At 41.3% G+C, this 14,151-nt stretch overlaps 1 protein-coding gene across 8 annotated transcripts in view; it reads left to right on the forward strand.

The window, feature by feature from the left end:
- LOC128741600 (facilitated trehalose transporter Tret1-like) overlaps positions 1–14,151 on the forward strand; it is a 546,799-nt gene that overhangs the window by 520,175 nt on the left and 12,473 nt on the right. The gene's annotated exons all lie outside the window — the stretch shown is intronic.

Here is a 14,151-nt window from a genome sequence, read left to right on the forward strand (position 1 = left end):
TTTCAACCAATTTTAGGCCCATATATTTTTATTTAGCGTTTTGGAGTGAATGTTTCTAAGATAGGGTGGCTCCAAAAATCGCCGTTTCGCCGAACTTTTTTTGGGGTCATAACTTTTGAACAATTGAACCGATTTTAATGATTTTGATACCAAATGAAAGGTATTATTATTCTCGATATTTATTATCTATCAGTAGAAGTCAACAACACGCGCTAACACGCAGTTGAATTATGCTCCGATTTCCGAAGATTTGTCGGTAAGCAAAGCAAAGCCTTGTTGCTACATTTCGCTTTTGCATTTAAAAGCAAAATTGAAATTGAACTGCTTCAACTTGAAGCAGGAATTGAAATTGGATATCAATTGCATTTGAAAATGTATTTGGAATTGGACTTGAAACTAGATTTGGAATTGCACTTTAAATGGGTGTTGAAATTGTGCATGAAATTATAACTGAATTCGAAACTTGAAATTTAATTTATAACTCTACTTCAATTTGGACTTGAAACTGGAACTATTTCAACGCAATTAATTTACTTATTGCAAAAATATTGACCCGTTAAATAAAAAACTGCAGTCTTTTGGTTTACAGAAATTATTTTATTTTACATTAAATTTCTGCAGAGAAGGCGTAACACGTGCCCCAGTGTGCTCCAACCTGGGCACGTCGGTGATTTGGGACCATGCCCACTCCGGTGCAACTATGTATCGGGTACAAAGCCGCATAAATCAATATACCTAATCATCACAAACTCCAAATGAACTTCGAAAATCGACTATGGCTGTTGATCAGAACTAGCAGCAAAACGATCGGGCTGGGCACTTCTGGGACACCGATAGTGCGGTCCACTTCTAATTCAGTGGCCATTGTACGTGGCAGTGATTGCCCGCCATGGATTTAGCGCTAGATTCATAGGCGGCGGACGTGATTATAATAAATTAAATAATACGAATCGCGTCGCGACTATCGCCATCGGTCTTTCGCATCAATCGTCCACTCTGGAGGGTACATCGAACCGGTTGAACTCCGTGTGTGCGCGCGGTTGGCACTGAATGGAACCACAAACGTGCCACATGAGAAACTAGGCAGCTGTACCTCTACCTATATAACATTTTCCCTCGTACGATTTTGATTTTCAACAAGGGGGTAAGGCTTTCAACAGGATTACGTGTGAAAAGACCGAACCTAAGCCAGTGAGCTATTTAGGGCATTTCTTCTAAAATGTTCCGAGGCATGAGAAAAACTTGATTGACCAAGAAAATAGTAATTAGTATTGATGAAGGTTGTTAAATTTTTAGTATGGCCTGGCCATACAATTTCTAGTTTTGATTGATTCAATCTTGTTCAAATTACTACTTACTATAACCAGACTTCTTTTTTTTTGCTTCTGATGTCGAATGACGCACTCAGCCGTCATTATGAAATATCTTTCTCCATCCATAAACTTATGCTCCACAAGAGAAACGTTGCATAACAATCGGTTGATGATTTCATGCCTACCAACGAACGATGATAGATCAATCCTGCACTTGGTGCAGGCTGCCGGTCTCTGCGCGATTCACATCCTATTACAGAAGTGCGCTAAGACTAGTAGCAGTCGGTTGATACCGGCGAGCAATCCGACGACCAGCTGACAGAATAATTAGTTCCCTCCGCGACCAATTAGGCAAGGCCGTGTCCTCAAGCAAGCGTCGCGCAATGTGTGGCGACGGTATATCAGTCAGTCAGTCAGTCCGTGGCGATGGATGGCGCTTTGCACGAACCTACCTTATGGCGGACCCCGATGTTAATTGAACATGTGTATCAACGGAACTGGCGGTGTTACATTTACACTTTTCTATTGCCGACCGACACACTCACACATGCCGTGAATTTTACTCATGATTACCCGCGAGTGCGCGGTGCAGTGCAGCGCGGAGCACATCAAGTGCATCTTGCGTTTCGGATCAGTCCGATAGCAAGTAACATGTGCACGCTCGCTCGCATTTAGCTACGCACACTTGCAACCGAAGCGCCAAGCGATTTTAATTCAATCAGCGCACGCGCCATTCAATGAATTAGGCGCAGAGGAAATATTGGATCGACCAGCCGGCCGTACGGTTGAGGCACTTTGGAACCGGTTGAACTGGAATAAATTGATTCTACCTAGCTAATGCTGCGTTTTCTCATGCTCGAATGACAACCAGAGCAATGTTTGCATTTCATAATTAAGCAAAGCTATAAAAATTCCACATTAAATCTATACAAAAAAAAAACACGATTCTTCAATCTGAATTCAGTTTGCCGGGCATAAAATTGAAAGTGTTATTGACTTCTTTCAACCACTTAAATTATCGCGGATCGATGGGTTATTGCCAGTAATACTCTCTTGCAGTTTGTGTTTCTGCTGCTTTATTATGAAATCTCTTTAAATACATTCGATGCCGAAAAAACTAAAATTATAATTATTTACATACCGAAGGCTAGAAGACGCCGAACAAAACAAAGATCTGAAAAAAGGTTGATGGGCATTAAGTGGTATAATTCAATTCTAGACGGCCAAAAATAGGAGAGGAAACCCCATTCAGTTCGTTTCTCTTGTTGAATCAAAACAAATTTCAATAATTTGCCAACTGATAAAAGTGTATTTTTTGGCCGCCTTGCTAATTATGAGCAATTAACATATTCATAGCATATACTTACATATACATGTACATGTATCCAAATGTCTGTTTTTTTTTCAAAAGGAAACTGAAAATTCTTTTTATCCAAATAACCTTGCTGCTCTCTTGTTTCCATTTTGCTTCCTATCCGTATTGTGGCAATTCAAGAGCACTCAATGAAAACTACATTGGAGGCCTTCTCTACATGTGAATTCGCGAATTCTTCAGCGATTCGGCTCAACAAATATATGTATTAACATGTAGACTAATTTGAAAATATACATCTCGGGTATGTTGAAAACAATACATGTATTCTTTGTTTTTTATTCCCCTAGTTCAAGGTGCTGTTCAGCCAATTTTTGATACTTGAAGAAAACAGTGAAATATTTTTAACCGGGGGAACTAAAATGGGAACTATTTTTCATGGGGCCTAAAATTTCAACAATATTTTTAAAACTTTTATTTTGATATTAGGTTTAAGACCTAATATTGTAAAAGCTCTTTACTGTAAACGCATATGATTCGTATTAGCTTCGAATGCCGATCATTTAATCAAAATGGCGAATTTTAAAGAAATTGAGGTAAAATCCCAGTCAGTGAGAAAGCTCATAATAAAAGCATGCTATGATTTTTCATTCCTTTTATTTACTTACTAGCTGTATCACTCGATCTTACGCGGGGCCCCTTTGTCTCTCAGTCACTTGTACATCTGTGGTGACGAAAATTTTCATAATGCAGGAAACAAAACATTTTTTCTTCATTTCAATGTGTCTACTCCCTGTCCTGTTGTCCACCAGCCACTTGTAAATCTGTCTTCTTCTCGGTAATCCCTGTTGAGATTGCTGACAGCTACTGTACGCACACTACGTCGCGTATACGTACACGCGATTTGTTGCAGCTGTTGTTGGTTTTTCCATGAGCGCGCTGTTGTAGGGGGTTTCAAACTGAGGAGAAAACAAATCACTAACACAAACGCAAATTAGCAAGCTCTGTAAATCGACACAACGCCTTTTTAACGTTTTTGAATATTTGAATCTTTGAACTTGGTTAAAGGCCACCATATTCCCCTTTTCAAAAATTCAGAAAACTTGTAAAACTGCTATCATTCCAAATGCCAAAGAAACGCACCCCTTTTCCCATTTGAACCTTCCTCCCCCTGTATTAGACCGCCTTCCTCTTTTGCCAACCCTCCTGCACTGATTCTTTTATGTCAAAACCCCCCACTTTTGTCAATTCCTCAGTGCTGATTCCCTTATGTCAAGGAACATGTGTATTGGGTGGAGAACGGTGAAGGCGTTCTGGAGTTATGACTCCCCCCCCCGTGTTAGGGACCCCGTGTTTTTCCCAACCCCCTAGTGTGGATTCCCTTATGTCAAGGAACATGTGTGCCAAGTTTGGTAGAGAACGGTCAAGGCATTCTGGAGTTATGGCGGAACATACAAACAAACATACTCACGCTCACATACGCGGTCGTGACGTAAACCCTTTTTTGGAAAGGGAAGAAGTGTCTGTTGCAAAGAATGATTAATTGGATGAACTGGAAAATTTCGCCATAGGCCAAAAATATATTGGGTTGTGCAATGGAAGGTGGGGCTCGCATCCACGTTCTTTCGGTTGGTACCCGAATGTTTTACTCACTAAACTACTGCCGCCCGTTATATTAGGTAATCTAATATCCAGTATTATTTTAATCTCCAATTCTATTATTCTACTATCACAAAAATAAAAGAATATCGTCGCAAGAGGAGTGTGTGGTGCAAATGTAGAATGATAGATTTAGAGAATAAAATATTACTAGGTATTAGATTACCTAATATAACGGGCAGCAGTAGTTTATTTAGTAAAACATACCCGCACACCAACAGGAAGAACGTGGATGCGAGTCCCACCTGCCTCCATTTTCAGGATGTATTCCGCCAAAAAAAATCGAATACGCAAGTACACGTACAGTCCGAAGTCCGCAAAGCGCGGCCGATCTAATTAGTATTTTGTATCATCGTCAGCTTCGTAAGATGACGTATGCTCCTTGATCGAAGCGTCTTGCGGAGGAAAAGTAGATCTGACTTCCAGCTTGAATGCGTCATTGAGTGTCTCTACTCGTATTGTTGTAGGCGACGATTAGAGATCCCAAATATATGAACTCATCAACCACTTCAAATGTATCGCGATCGACAGTCAATGTTCGTGGGAGACGACTGATATTTTCTCTGGGCCTCTTGCTTTATGTATATATTTATATTTGTTTCGACGCATTAATTTGTAACGCAATCCTCGAGGCTTTCGTCTTTATTTAGTCTGCCGTTGGCCTGGAGGAACGACGCTGGTCTAACAATCCAGTCGTCGTATGTTCGATCATAGCACTAGCCCCGCACTCATCCTGAAGTACAAGGCCTGTTATAACAGCTGGCTGCAAAATATGTTAAACCAAAACAGGAGGTCAAGTTTCGAAAACGAAGTGTAGCACCTATGCCTTCCCAAGCAATAATATGAGTTTTATTGTACTCTTATGGTGGTCTTCAAGACCAATTTTTGTCTTAAATACCATCATAAGAGTGAAATAAATACCAAATTGTTACTTGGGTTGCTTCATATGACTTCCGCCATCCCAAGGTTTCTAGTAATGATGTCAAGGGCGTCTGCGAGGGCTAGACGCTTGCTGCTTTTGCCGAAGATCGTTTCTCTCATTTCGATGCCCGCAACACAGCTTCAATAGCGATGTTGAATAACATACAGGGCAGTCCATACCATGTTGCAACCCTTTGCGCGTTTTTAAGGGACGCAAAAGTGCCCCCAAAACACGTATATAGCACATCGCTCGCCCCAGCTTTGATGATATTCTCGCGTAGCATTGATCAACCGGGCCGGTTTGTCGGGACAACCGTTCCGGTGCATTATATCTATTCTCGGTCGATTGTATCGTATGCTGCCCTGAAATCCATAAAAATATGATGCGTGGCCATGTGGTATTCCAGATATTTCTGAAATTTGTCGGAGAGTGAAAATTTGATCCGTAGTAGCACGGGCACCCAAAAAGTCCGCCTGGTACTGTCTTACGAATTCTCTTGTCATTGGGGATAGACGACGTAACGAAGTCTGAGAGAGCGCCTTGTAGACGGCGTAAATCAGCGTTATGCCACGGATATTACAGTAATCGAGTCGATCGCCCTTTTTGTAGATGGGCCAAACCATACCATCAATTCACTTTTCGGGTAGTTTATCTTGCTCCCAAATCCTGGAAATTATCCAATGAAAAGCTATTGGTTTCTTACAGTTTCTGTAGAGTTCTTACGCTAGACGGTCCTTTTCGGCGGCTCTGCCAGCCGTCAGCTCTCCAATTTTTCGCCGAATCTCTTCGATATCGGGAGCCGGCACACGGGTTGTCGTTTGTAGGCACTTCTAGTTTAACTTCCGTTGCGCCTCGTTCAGTTATATCGCCATTGAGGTGCTCATCGAAGAACTGCTTCCATCTGCCCATCATGTTTGTGAAGTGGTTTCGTCCATAAACGTATCAGGCTTCGGTGTGCATCCTTTACGAGACTGTTTCACCTTCTCACAGAACTATCGCGTATCGATAGCGCAGAATAGTCGTTTTAGCTCTTCACGATCTCTGTTTTGCTACGGTCCCTCATATTCCCTTTTCAGGACGATGGTAAACTCATTCTACGCTTGTTGAAACTTGGCCAAATTCTTTCTGGCATAAATACTTAGCTTAATTTTCCCAACTCTTTTGGCTCTCCATCACCCGTCAAACCAGTCCACAGTGGTCCAATAGGGCGAAAAGTGGAACTTTTTCCCTAGTGTCTTTTACTTCCGTTTTAGGAATACAGTGTCTTCGGATATTTTGTTCGTATGAATACCCCTCGTAATCTGAATGTGTCAAAAGTTAGCTCTGACTTACTATAATGAAATTAAAAGCAATATAACTTTTTTGTATTATGAAATATAGATATGGTTTCTTCTTCAAAGTTGTAGAAAATGTAAAAGTATGCAACTATGCTGAAAAAGTGATATTTCTATTTCTATCGGGTGCTGAGCTATAAAGACCTTTCTTAGGAAGTTCTTTAAAAATTAGTTCTACATACTTAGTTAGTGGCATTTTACAGCAATATATCGTTCTAGGAAGTTATCGAAGTACTCCAAACTCACTTTTCTGTAGATGGCAGCAAGTCTCTTGGACCTCTTTCTGCCAAGGTATCTCATATGCATGCTATATTTTTTCTTCAGTGTTCCACCTTGAAGCTTTCCTAAGCAACAATGTGAGTTTTATTGTACTCTTATGGCGGTTTTCATGACCAATTTTGGCCTCAAATGCCATAATAAGAGTGTAATAAAACCCAAATTGTTACTTGGGTTGGTCAAGTACTACAAACTTGTATAGGTGCCGCTTGTCCCCACCCATGGGTGCACCCATATTCGAGTACGGCATAAATATACCCCCTGCTGAGTTGTGAAGTTAAGGAAAAATAAAGCTTAAATGGTCGATAAGTTCCTAAACAGATTTTCATCCTTCTGCAAACACGTGTGTTTTAAGTGCTAATTTCCGTGAACCATTTATTCCTATAAAATACCACTAACTAAAGCTAAAGCTAATCTTTAACCTCTTAAGAAAATACTCTATAGCTCATCGCCTGATAGAGATAGAAATATCCTTTCTTCAGCAAAGTTGCTTATTTTTTCATTTGCTACAACTTTGCCGAAGAACTATGCGTATATTTCCTAACACAAAAAAGTTATTTTTTTTTATTTTTATTTTAGAAAGCCATGACTAACATTTGTCGTTATTACATGATGGGGGGGTATTCATACGAGCAATTGTTGCGAAGACATTGTATTGCTCAACATTATATTGCTAAAATGAAAGTAAAAGGCTCTAGCGAAAAGTTCCATTTTTTGTCCTCTTGGATCACTGTGCAGTCATTTTGAGCACTCGGGCTGGGTTAGGTAGCCCAACAATTGCGGCTGTATTCACGGCCGAAGCACCAGTGAAGGTAGGGCTTCATTGAGCAGACGCAGGCGTGCGTAGTTCACGGCAATTTGCGGGCTGTCTAGTTGCCTAATGTTTAACCGAGCTAGTCTTTTTGTCGCGATTTGTACCTATACTGTCAATTGTTTAGAGCACACACCGTTGGCCGCTATTGTTTGTGTCGGCAGGCTCTAAACCCATGGGCGCTCATATCCTCGATGACGATCTTGATGTAGCGAACAGCTGTCGTATGTAGTCTCCAGCGGCACGAAGAACGCTTACTTCTCGTCGTCGGGGCTATCTTCGTGTGCACGACAGTGCACGTTTATGATGATGAATTGGAAACAATGACCCTTTAGTTATCTTCAATAGACACATCCTCTCGTTGATTGCCTTCCAGTCCACCGCCTGATCCTGTATTCTGCCCATCAGTACAAAGCCCGTTCCCAGCTCTTAGATTTAATGCGAAGGTAACACATTTCTTAATTCAGTCGCCCACTTCGAATCATACGCTATTGTGAGCTGCTCCCAACCCGGAGTATAACCCTTTAGTAGGTTCAAGAGCCGTCGAACCGTCAAGGACCGCGCCTATCATGAGAAGAGACTGAAGGATATTCCTCGTTACACAAATCTGCATTCGCATGAGTGCCTTTTTTCCAAACGGCATACGACCTTAGTTTTGCTTGGGAATGAAGGTTGCTAAAGTTGCTCGTATCTCGGTTGGTACAATGAGGAGGTAGGAATAGAAATGGCTCTGAAATTTTCATTACTTTCTTCCACCGCACCTTCGTCAATTGTAAAAGAACTACCGTTTCAAAAAATATTAATAGAAATGGCTGATAGCCACTGTGAGATTTATTTTATGCCTACGCGGTACGCGAGGCATCGACGGTACGCATTATCCAGCCTTTTGGCAACCAATCCTAGTGCTCGTTAAATCTTACTCTAGCTGGTATTGTCATCTTACTCGCTACGCTCCTCTTCGTCTTGGTCCTGCCGGATTCGATGCGAAAGTTTTTTTTACAGAATAATTATCCAGCATTCTAGCTACATTTCCTGCACTACACATTCGTCAGTTTTAACTACTTTCTGAATATTGGTTTCACACCGTATAGATACCCCAACTCGTAGTTCATTCTGTCCGTACACCGTTCTCTGGCACGTCACCAAAAATGATTCTTAGAACCAGGGAATCAAAATAGCTTTGTTCATACGCAGAAATAACCGACAATAACGAATAGCAATAAACCAGTTATTTTTTGTCTATAAAACAAACAGACGTAGCACCAGAATGTATCACGATAACAAAATAATAGGACAAATGAATGTCCCTTCACAGCAGTGAGAATGACAACTTTCGGTGAGAATATATTTTGATACACACTCGCTCTCACAAGCGCTTGTTCTTGGTGAAGCAGGTATGCAATAAAATATGTGTTTGTCGCAAGTCGGCTGGTAAAAGACAATACTTTATCAGCAACTTGAACAAAAGGGACTAACTACAAAAACCTTAAGAAAATGATTAGCTTGCTTTGATCCAAAGTCTGGCGTACAACGTTACCTTGGTAACTATCCAAGACTGCCCCAGCCGACACAGTAGGTCGTATGAATAGAACAGTTTGCTTCGCTTTTCTCGTGTAAATCTGATGGGAGCATTTGCTCTAACTCTTTTATTCATACGGCCTAGTGTGACATGATTAGGATTGCTTTTGTTGTGTACAATAAGTATTGCATACAGCAGTGTGTCTTTCTCGCAGGCAACAACATATTTGTCATAAAACATCTGTATCCACGATAAACAGCTACGATAACTTGTTGTTGTCCTAACTTCCATGCAATAGTGACAAATTTTCATCATGCATTGTCGCAGCATTTTGAAATAGGGACAACATCTTTGTCTCTTGTGCGTTAGTGATTTTTGATTCCCTGCTTAGAACCTTCTGACAAAAACCTCTGCATGCTTTCAGCAGTGTCTGTTACATACTCACAGAGCACAACCCGTGGAATTGGCGTTTTGTGCATGGTGCACTTTGTACGGAGGTTTAGGTTATTCGAACGCACATCTTTGTAAAGTGCATGGTGTGCGTGACTTCTACTGATAATACGTCTTCCCGTATAGTTGCTTTGGTTTACAAACCTTCCCGAACCATTCTCCAGACGACATGGATAAAATGCAAGAAATACACCCAATAATACTTCGGTGAGGAAGTGGCCAAAAGAGTTAAGCGATTCTCAATGAATCTAGTGCCGGTCGCCGGTTTATTTATAGGCTCAAAGTCCACCACCCAGTTGGCTACGAGGTGCGATGCTTATCTAACAAGCCAATCGTCGTATATTCGAATATCGGCTGGGAGAGGCTATTAGCAGGACCGGCGCTTCCCTTAAGCAAAACAAGCAGCTGTTTGAAGCGCCACTTCAAGGGGGCGCCATTTCGCCTACATTAAATAAAACTGTAGCATTAAATAAATAAGAGGTTAATAAAAAACTTTCTTCCTTCTCCTTTAGCAGCGTAAAACCGGGATGGCAAGTGGTGTATCTAGAGTTACTGTCCGCTGTATTGGGTCCTGGGCTATTTGCTGCCAATTCGTTGAGCATCTCGACGCAAACAAATCGGCTTCAACCTGCTCGAGCCTTCTAATAAGTTGGGTCTCTCTATTCCCAGAGGCCCTCATACACGTTCGAACATGTTGGCCGAAAATGTTGGTGAATTCATGTTCGGTCAACACTCTCGCCTGTGTACGAGCGCCTCGAACTAAGCAGGCCAAAGAAGAAGTTGGGCTTGTCGCTCAACCTGAATGACGCGCCAACAATTTATTCGTTTCCAAACCAACATATGCGCACGTGTATAAGGGCCCATAAGGCCGATGAAGTTCTAGAAGAGAACACAGATTTACTGCATGCACATCCGGTAGTATTGCGACGTGACCGACCCATCGTACTCTACCAACTTTTGACAAGTGTACTTTGAGAATCATTCCAAGTAGTGCCTGTAGTGCATGGTTCATACGCCTACGCCATTCTTCGCTTTCCGTTTGCGCTCCACCTCCTCCTGATGAAAATCTATTCGCAACAAAACACAACATTCAAAACACTCAGATAAACGTGGTGGGAAAGTGGCATTGATGATATTAAATTATTTAGAAATTTTCCGGGAGAGATTTTCGAATCTCTTCAGAATCCGCAATCAGCAGATTCATCTTCGACGAAGCGGCAAGGTATGAGGACGAAGTTTCTGAAGTAACAGGAAATATGAACCGAACTTTTTCACTTTTGAAGGTTTATCATTTCTAATAATGGGTTTCAAGAAACCAACAATTATTCAAAAGAAATGGCGGTTGACAGTGACCAGCGTTGCGAAGCCTTACTCATTCTAGTAAACACGTCGGCATAAGCATTCCTGTCGGACTCTCGCTCTTGGTTATTCATGCACTGTAACGACCTTTGCGAGTGTGCATTTAGCTAACAGCCACGGTCGTCGCTCTCGCACGTTATTGCAGCCTGAGCAACTGATACCGATCACTCGCGAGGACTCGCACTCCTATCCGCGTGTAGAATCTAGGGCGTATGACGAAGACGAAAACAAAAAGTAATGCAAAATCTGTATCTCAGTGTACCGCTAGCCCTCACGGGCAGTTGGCTGCTCACGAGTTGTTTGTCTCGTGAGTGGTTATGCAGAAAGACACTACGAGACTGTGCGTTTGCGAGTGTGTAAGTAATAAAATGTCTGCACACAGCAACGCCGGCTGTTTTTCGTTTGTTCTGGGGGCGCCATTTTGAGAATTTGCGTGGAGCGATAAATTGGGTAGCGCCGGCCCTAGTTATTAGAGTCAATAGAATCGTAGCATTAGGCCTGCAATGGATCTGTAGTCTAACAGCTGGCTACGATGACCGTTAAACAAAAACAGGAGGTAAAGTTTCGAACGGAATGTACCATCTAGGGTTAGCTTTTAAGTCGCCGCGGTGACGTTTTGAAAGACGATCGCGATCCGGAATTCTCATTTTGTCGACGAGTTTGACATCGAATGCTGCATATTTGGTCTCAAACTCCATTTAGTTGAAAAGATCTTTCTATTTTTTATTGTTTTCGCACTTACAACCCTAGACTGAAGCAAAAGAAGATTGATTCCCGTTTAACATGTGCAATAACGTGGGTACCGGTAAGGATGTCGTTAGAATAAAACTCGATGACAACTGATGATACTTGCCTTCTACAAAAGAAAAATAAGCAAATTAAGTAAAAACTTACAGAAAATCGCTTCAGCTGTGTTAAATTAGTTTTATCACGACTCTAAAACGAGGCAAAAAGGTTTTAAATATGCACAAATCTTGGACTATAAATAAATATGATTTGCGAGAGCTTTGTTACAAACCAATCGCCGATCATTACACTGAACCAAAGAAAAGATCAATTTTAAGTAAGACGTAGTACAAAGGCGTGGTTCCCGATTCGTGATGTCTTGTTGACAAGTTATGATGAACTTAATATGCAATACGAATACCGCATGAGTGACTAGCAAAGGAGACGGTCAGAGGAAACCTTGACAGATGTCGATGCTCTTGAGGGCAACCCCATCCTAATTGGACACGCTCTGTCGGAGAACGATGTTAGAGCAGTGGATGTTAGAAGCGAGCGTAAGGTGGCTGGCCCAGAATCGAAATTCGTGGAAACCAAAAAGGTTTTCCCAGTGGACCAAAATGTATAAAGTTTGTATGATTTATAAACATTCATGGCGTAGGATTACTTTCGAAATTATCGACAGATGTAAAAAACTCATCATTCTCTAAACTTGATTCAGTTTGACGAGAAAAAGAACTTTAGCAAGCATTCATAGATTACTCCAATTCATTCAATTGATTAAATATAGTTTGCTCTACCCTAGCATTGATTCGAATGTTTCAAAACTGGTTTGTGGTACGATTTATTTTAAAATATGAGTAGCAATTTTGCTCAACAGGTTTTCGTTAATCGTGCATAATTTCGGAGTCAGACAGCAGTTCGGAATTTTCTCGTGTGCTATTATGATATTTTGCATTTTTTGCGTTTTATCTGTTGTTTACCATTTAAGCATTCTTCCCATGCATGAAATGGCGTTGAAAAAAAAACGTATCTCACACATACCCGTATTTATGCGTATAGAAAAGCTACAAATCATGCAAATCTTTCTGTACGTCCTTGACTTTTTGGTAGTAAATAATTTATATTAATAATTATAAATTATTTTGTGTTTGGTAACACAACAAAATAATAAAGCATCATTAGAAAAACCTAATGTAAAAAGCAACAATTCACAAATGGCAAAGTATTATCTTTCTTCCCAAAACCTGTACTATCTTTCGAAAGCTTGCCCGAATTAGGGCACATATTTGGGGGAGAAATTCGGCGTGACACGCAAAAAACAGAAAGAAAGGAAGAGAAAACCAATGCGTGTTTACGGTCGCTCCATTCGACGGTTGCTCACGAGACCAACCGCCGCCAGGCCGCTGTAACACACAGCAGACGACAATGCGTATGAAAGTGAAAACGGCATTTTACAATTGACAAACGAAAGAAAAAGCCGGCAAGGAGAAAAAAAGAGGTCAACTCTTCGGGCGAGAGCCGATAGTACAGATGGCTAACCGAACGAAATAGTAGTATGGATAGGCGAGGCGAAACGTGCGGCGACGAAGATGATGACGGAACGAACGAACGAACGAACGAAACGGAAAGTTAGTAGGTAATCGAAGTTGGGGAAGTAGCCTGCCGTGCCGTGCCGGGCGGTGGGTTTTGGTGGGGTGGTCTGGGTTTGGTTCTAGGCGATGCGACCAGCAGCAGCATCCGATAGTGCGACCGGCGCGGCACAGCGCAGCGCACAGTTGTTGTTAGTAGGTAATGCGTTTTTATGGGAGAGGATAAAATCGGAACATAGTTCAATGTACTGAACGTCGTCGTCGTCGTGTGTGCGGTCTCGTGTGCCGATGAAAATGCTATCGATCGACGTCAACTAGCCGAAAATAGATGGAAAAATAATGGGGTCAAAGCTTCTAATTTTTTGTCTAGCAAGAAGTCGATAGGTGAATAAAAAGGAGGTATGTTGCACGGCTCTGGACAATTAAGTTCGTGCGTTAGTTATGTCTAGCGATTAGCCATATTGCTCTGCAAAAGAAAGTAAAACGGTTTGAAAAATATAAAGCTGGCAAAAAATAGTCTGAAGTGCTCCGTAAATTGTAAGCGCTGTGTGCGCTTATCAAGCAAAATTGTGAAATATACACACATATAGAGCGTAAACGGAATTCTGTCAGTTTGAAAATAAATAAAATGTGGCAAAGGTTATCTTCACTAACATTCATATCAATTACGACTGAGACTCCAAGCTTACTCACGATAATTTGGGACTAATTACACTGGCTACGTATTTTGATTCTATCGATAGTTCAATATAATTCACTTCAATAGATTTTTTGTAGTAAGTAGACGCTCTTTTACGGTGGATCTTTCATTCACTCACGAAAATTGGTGTCAAAATGCCGTACTTTCCAATACTTAGATCAAAATCGATAATTTGTTGTGC

This window comes from Sabethes cyaneus, chromosome 3 (genome assembly GCF_943734655.1).
Source record: "Sabethes cyaneus chromosome 3, idSabCyanKW18_F2, whole genome shotgun sequence".
In the NCBI taxonomy this organism is placed as follows: domain Eukaryota; kingdom Metazoa; phylum Arthropoda; class Insecta; order Diptera; family Culicidae; genus Sabethes; species Sabethes cyaneus.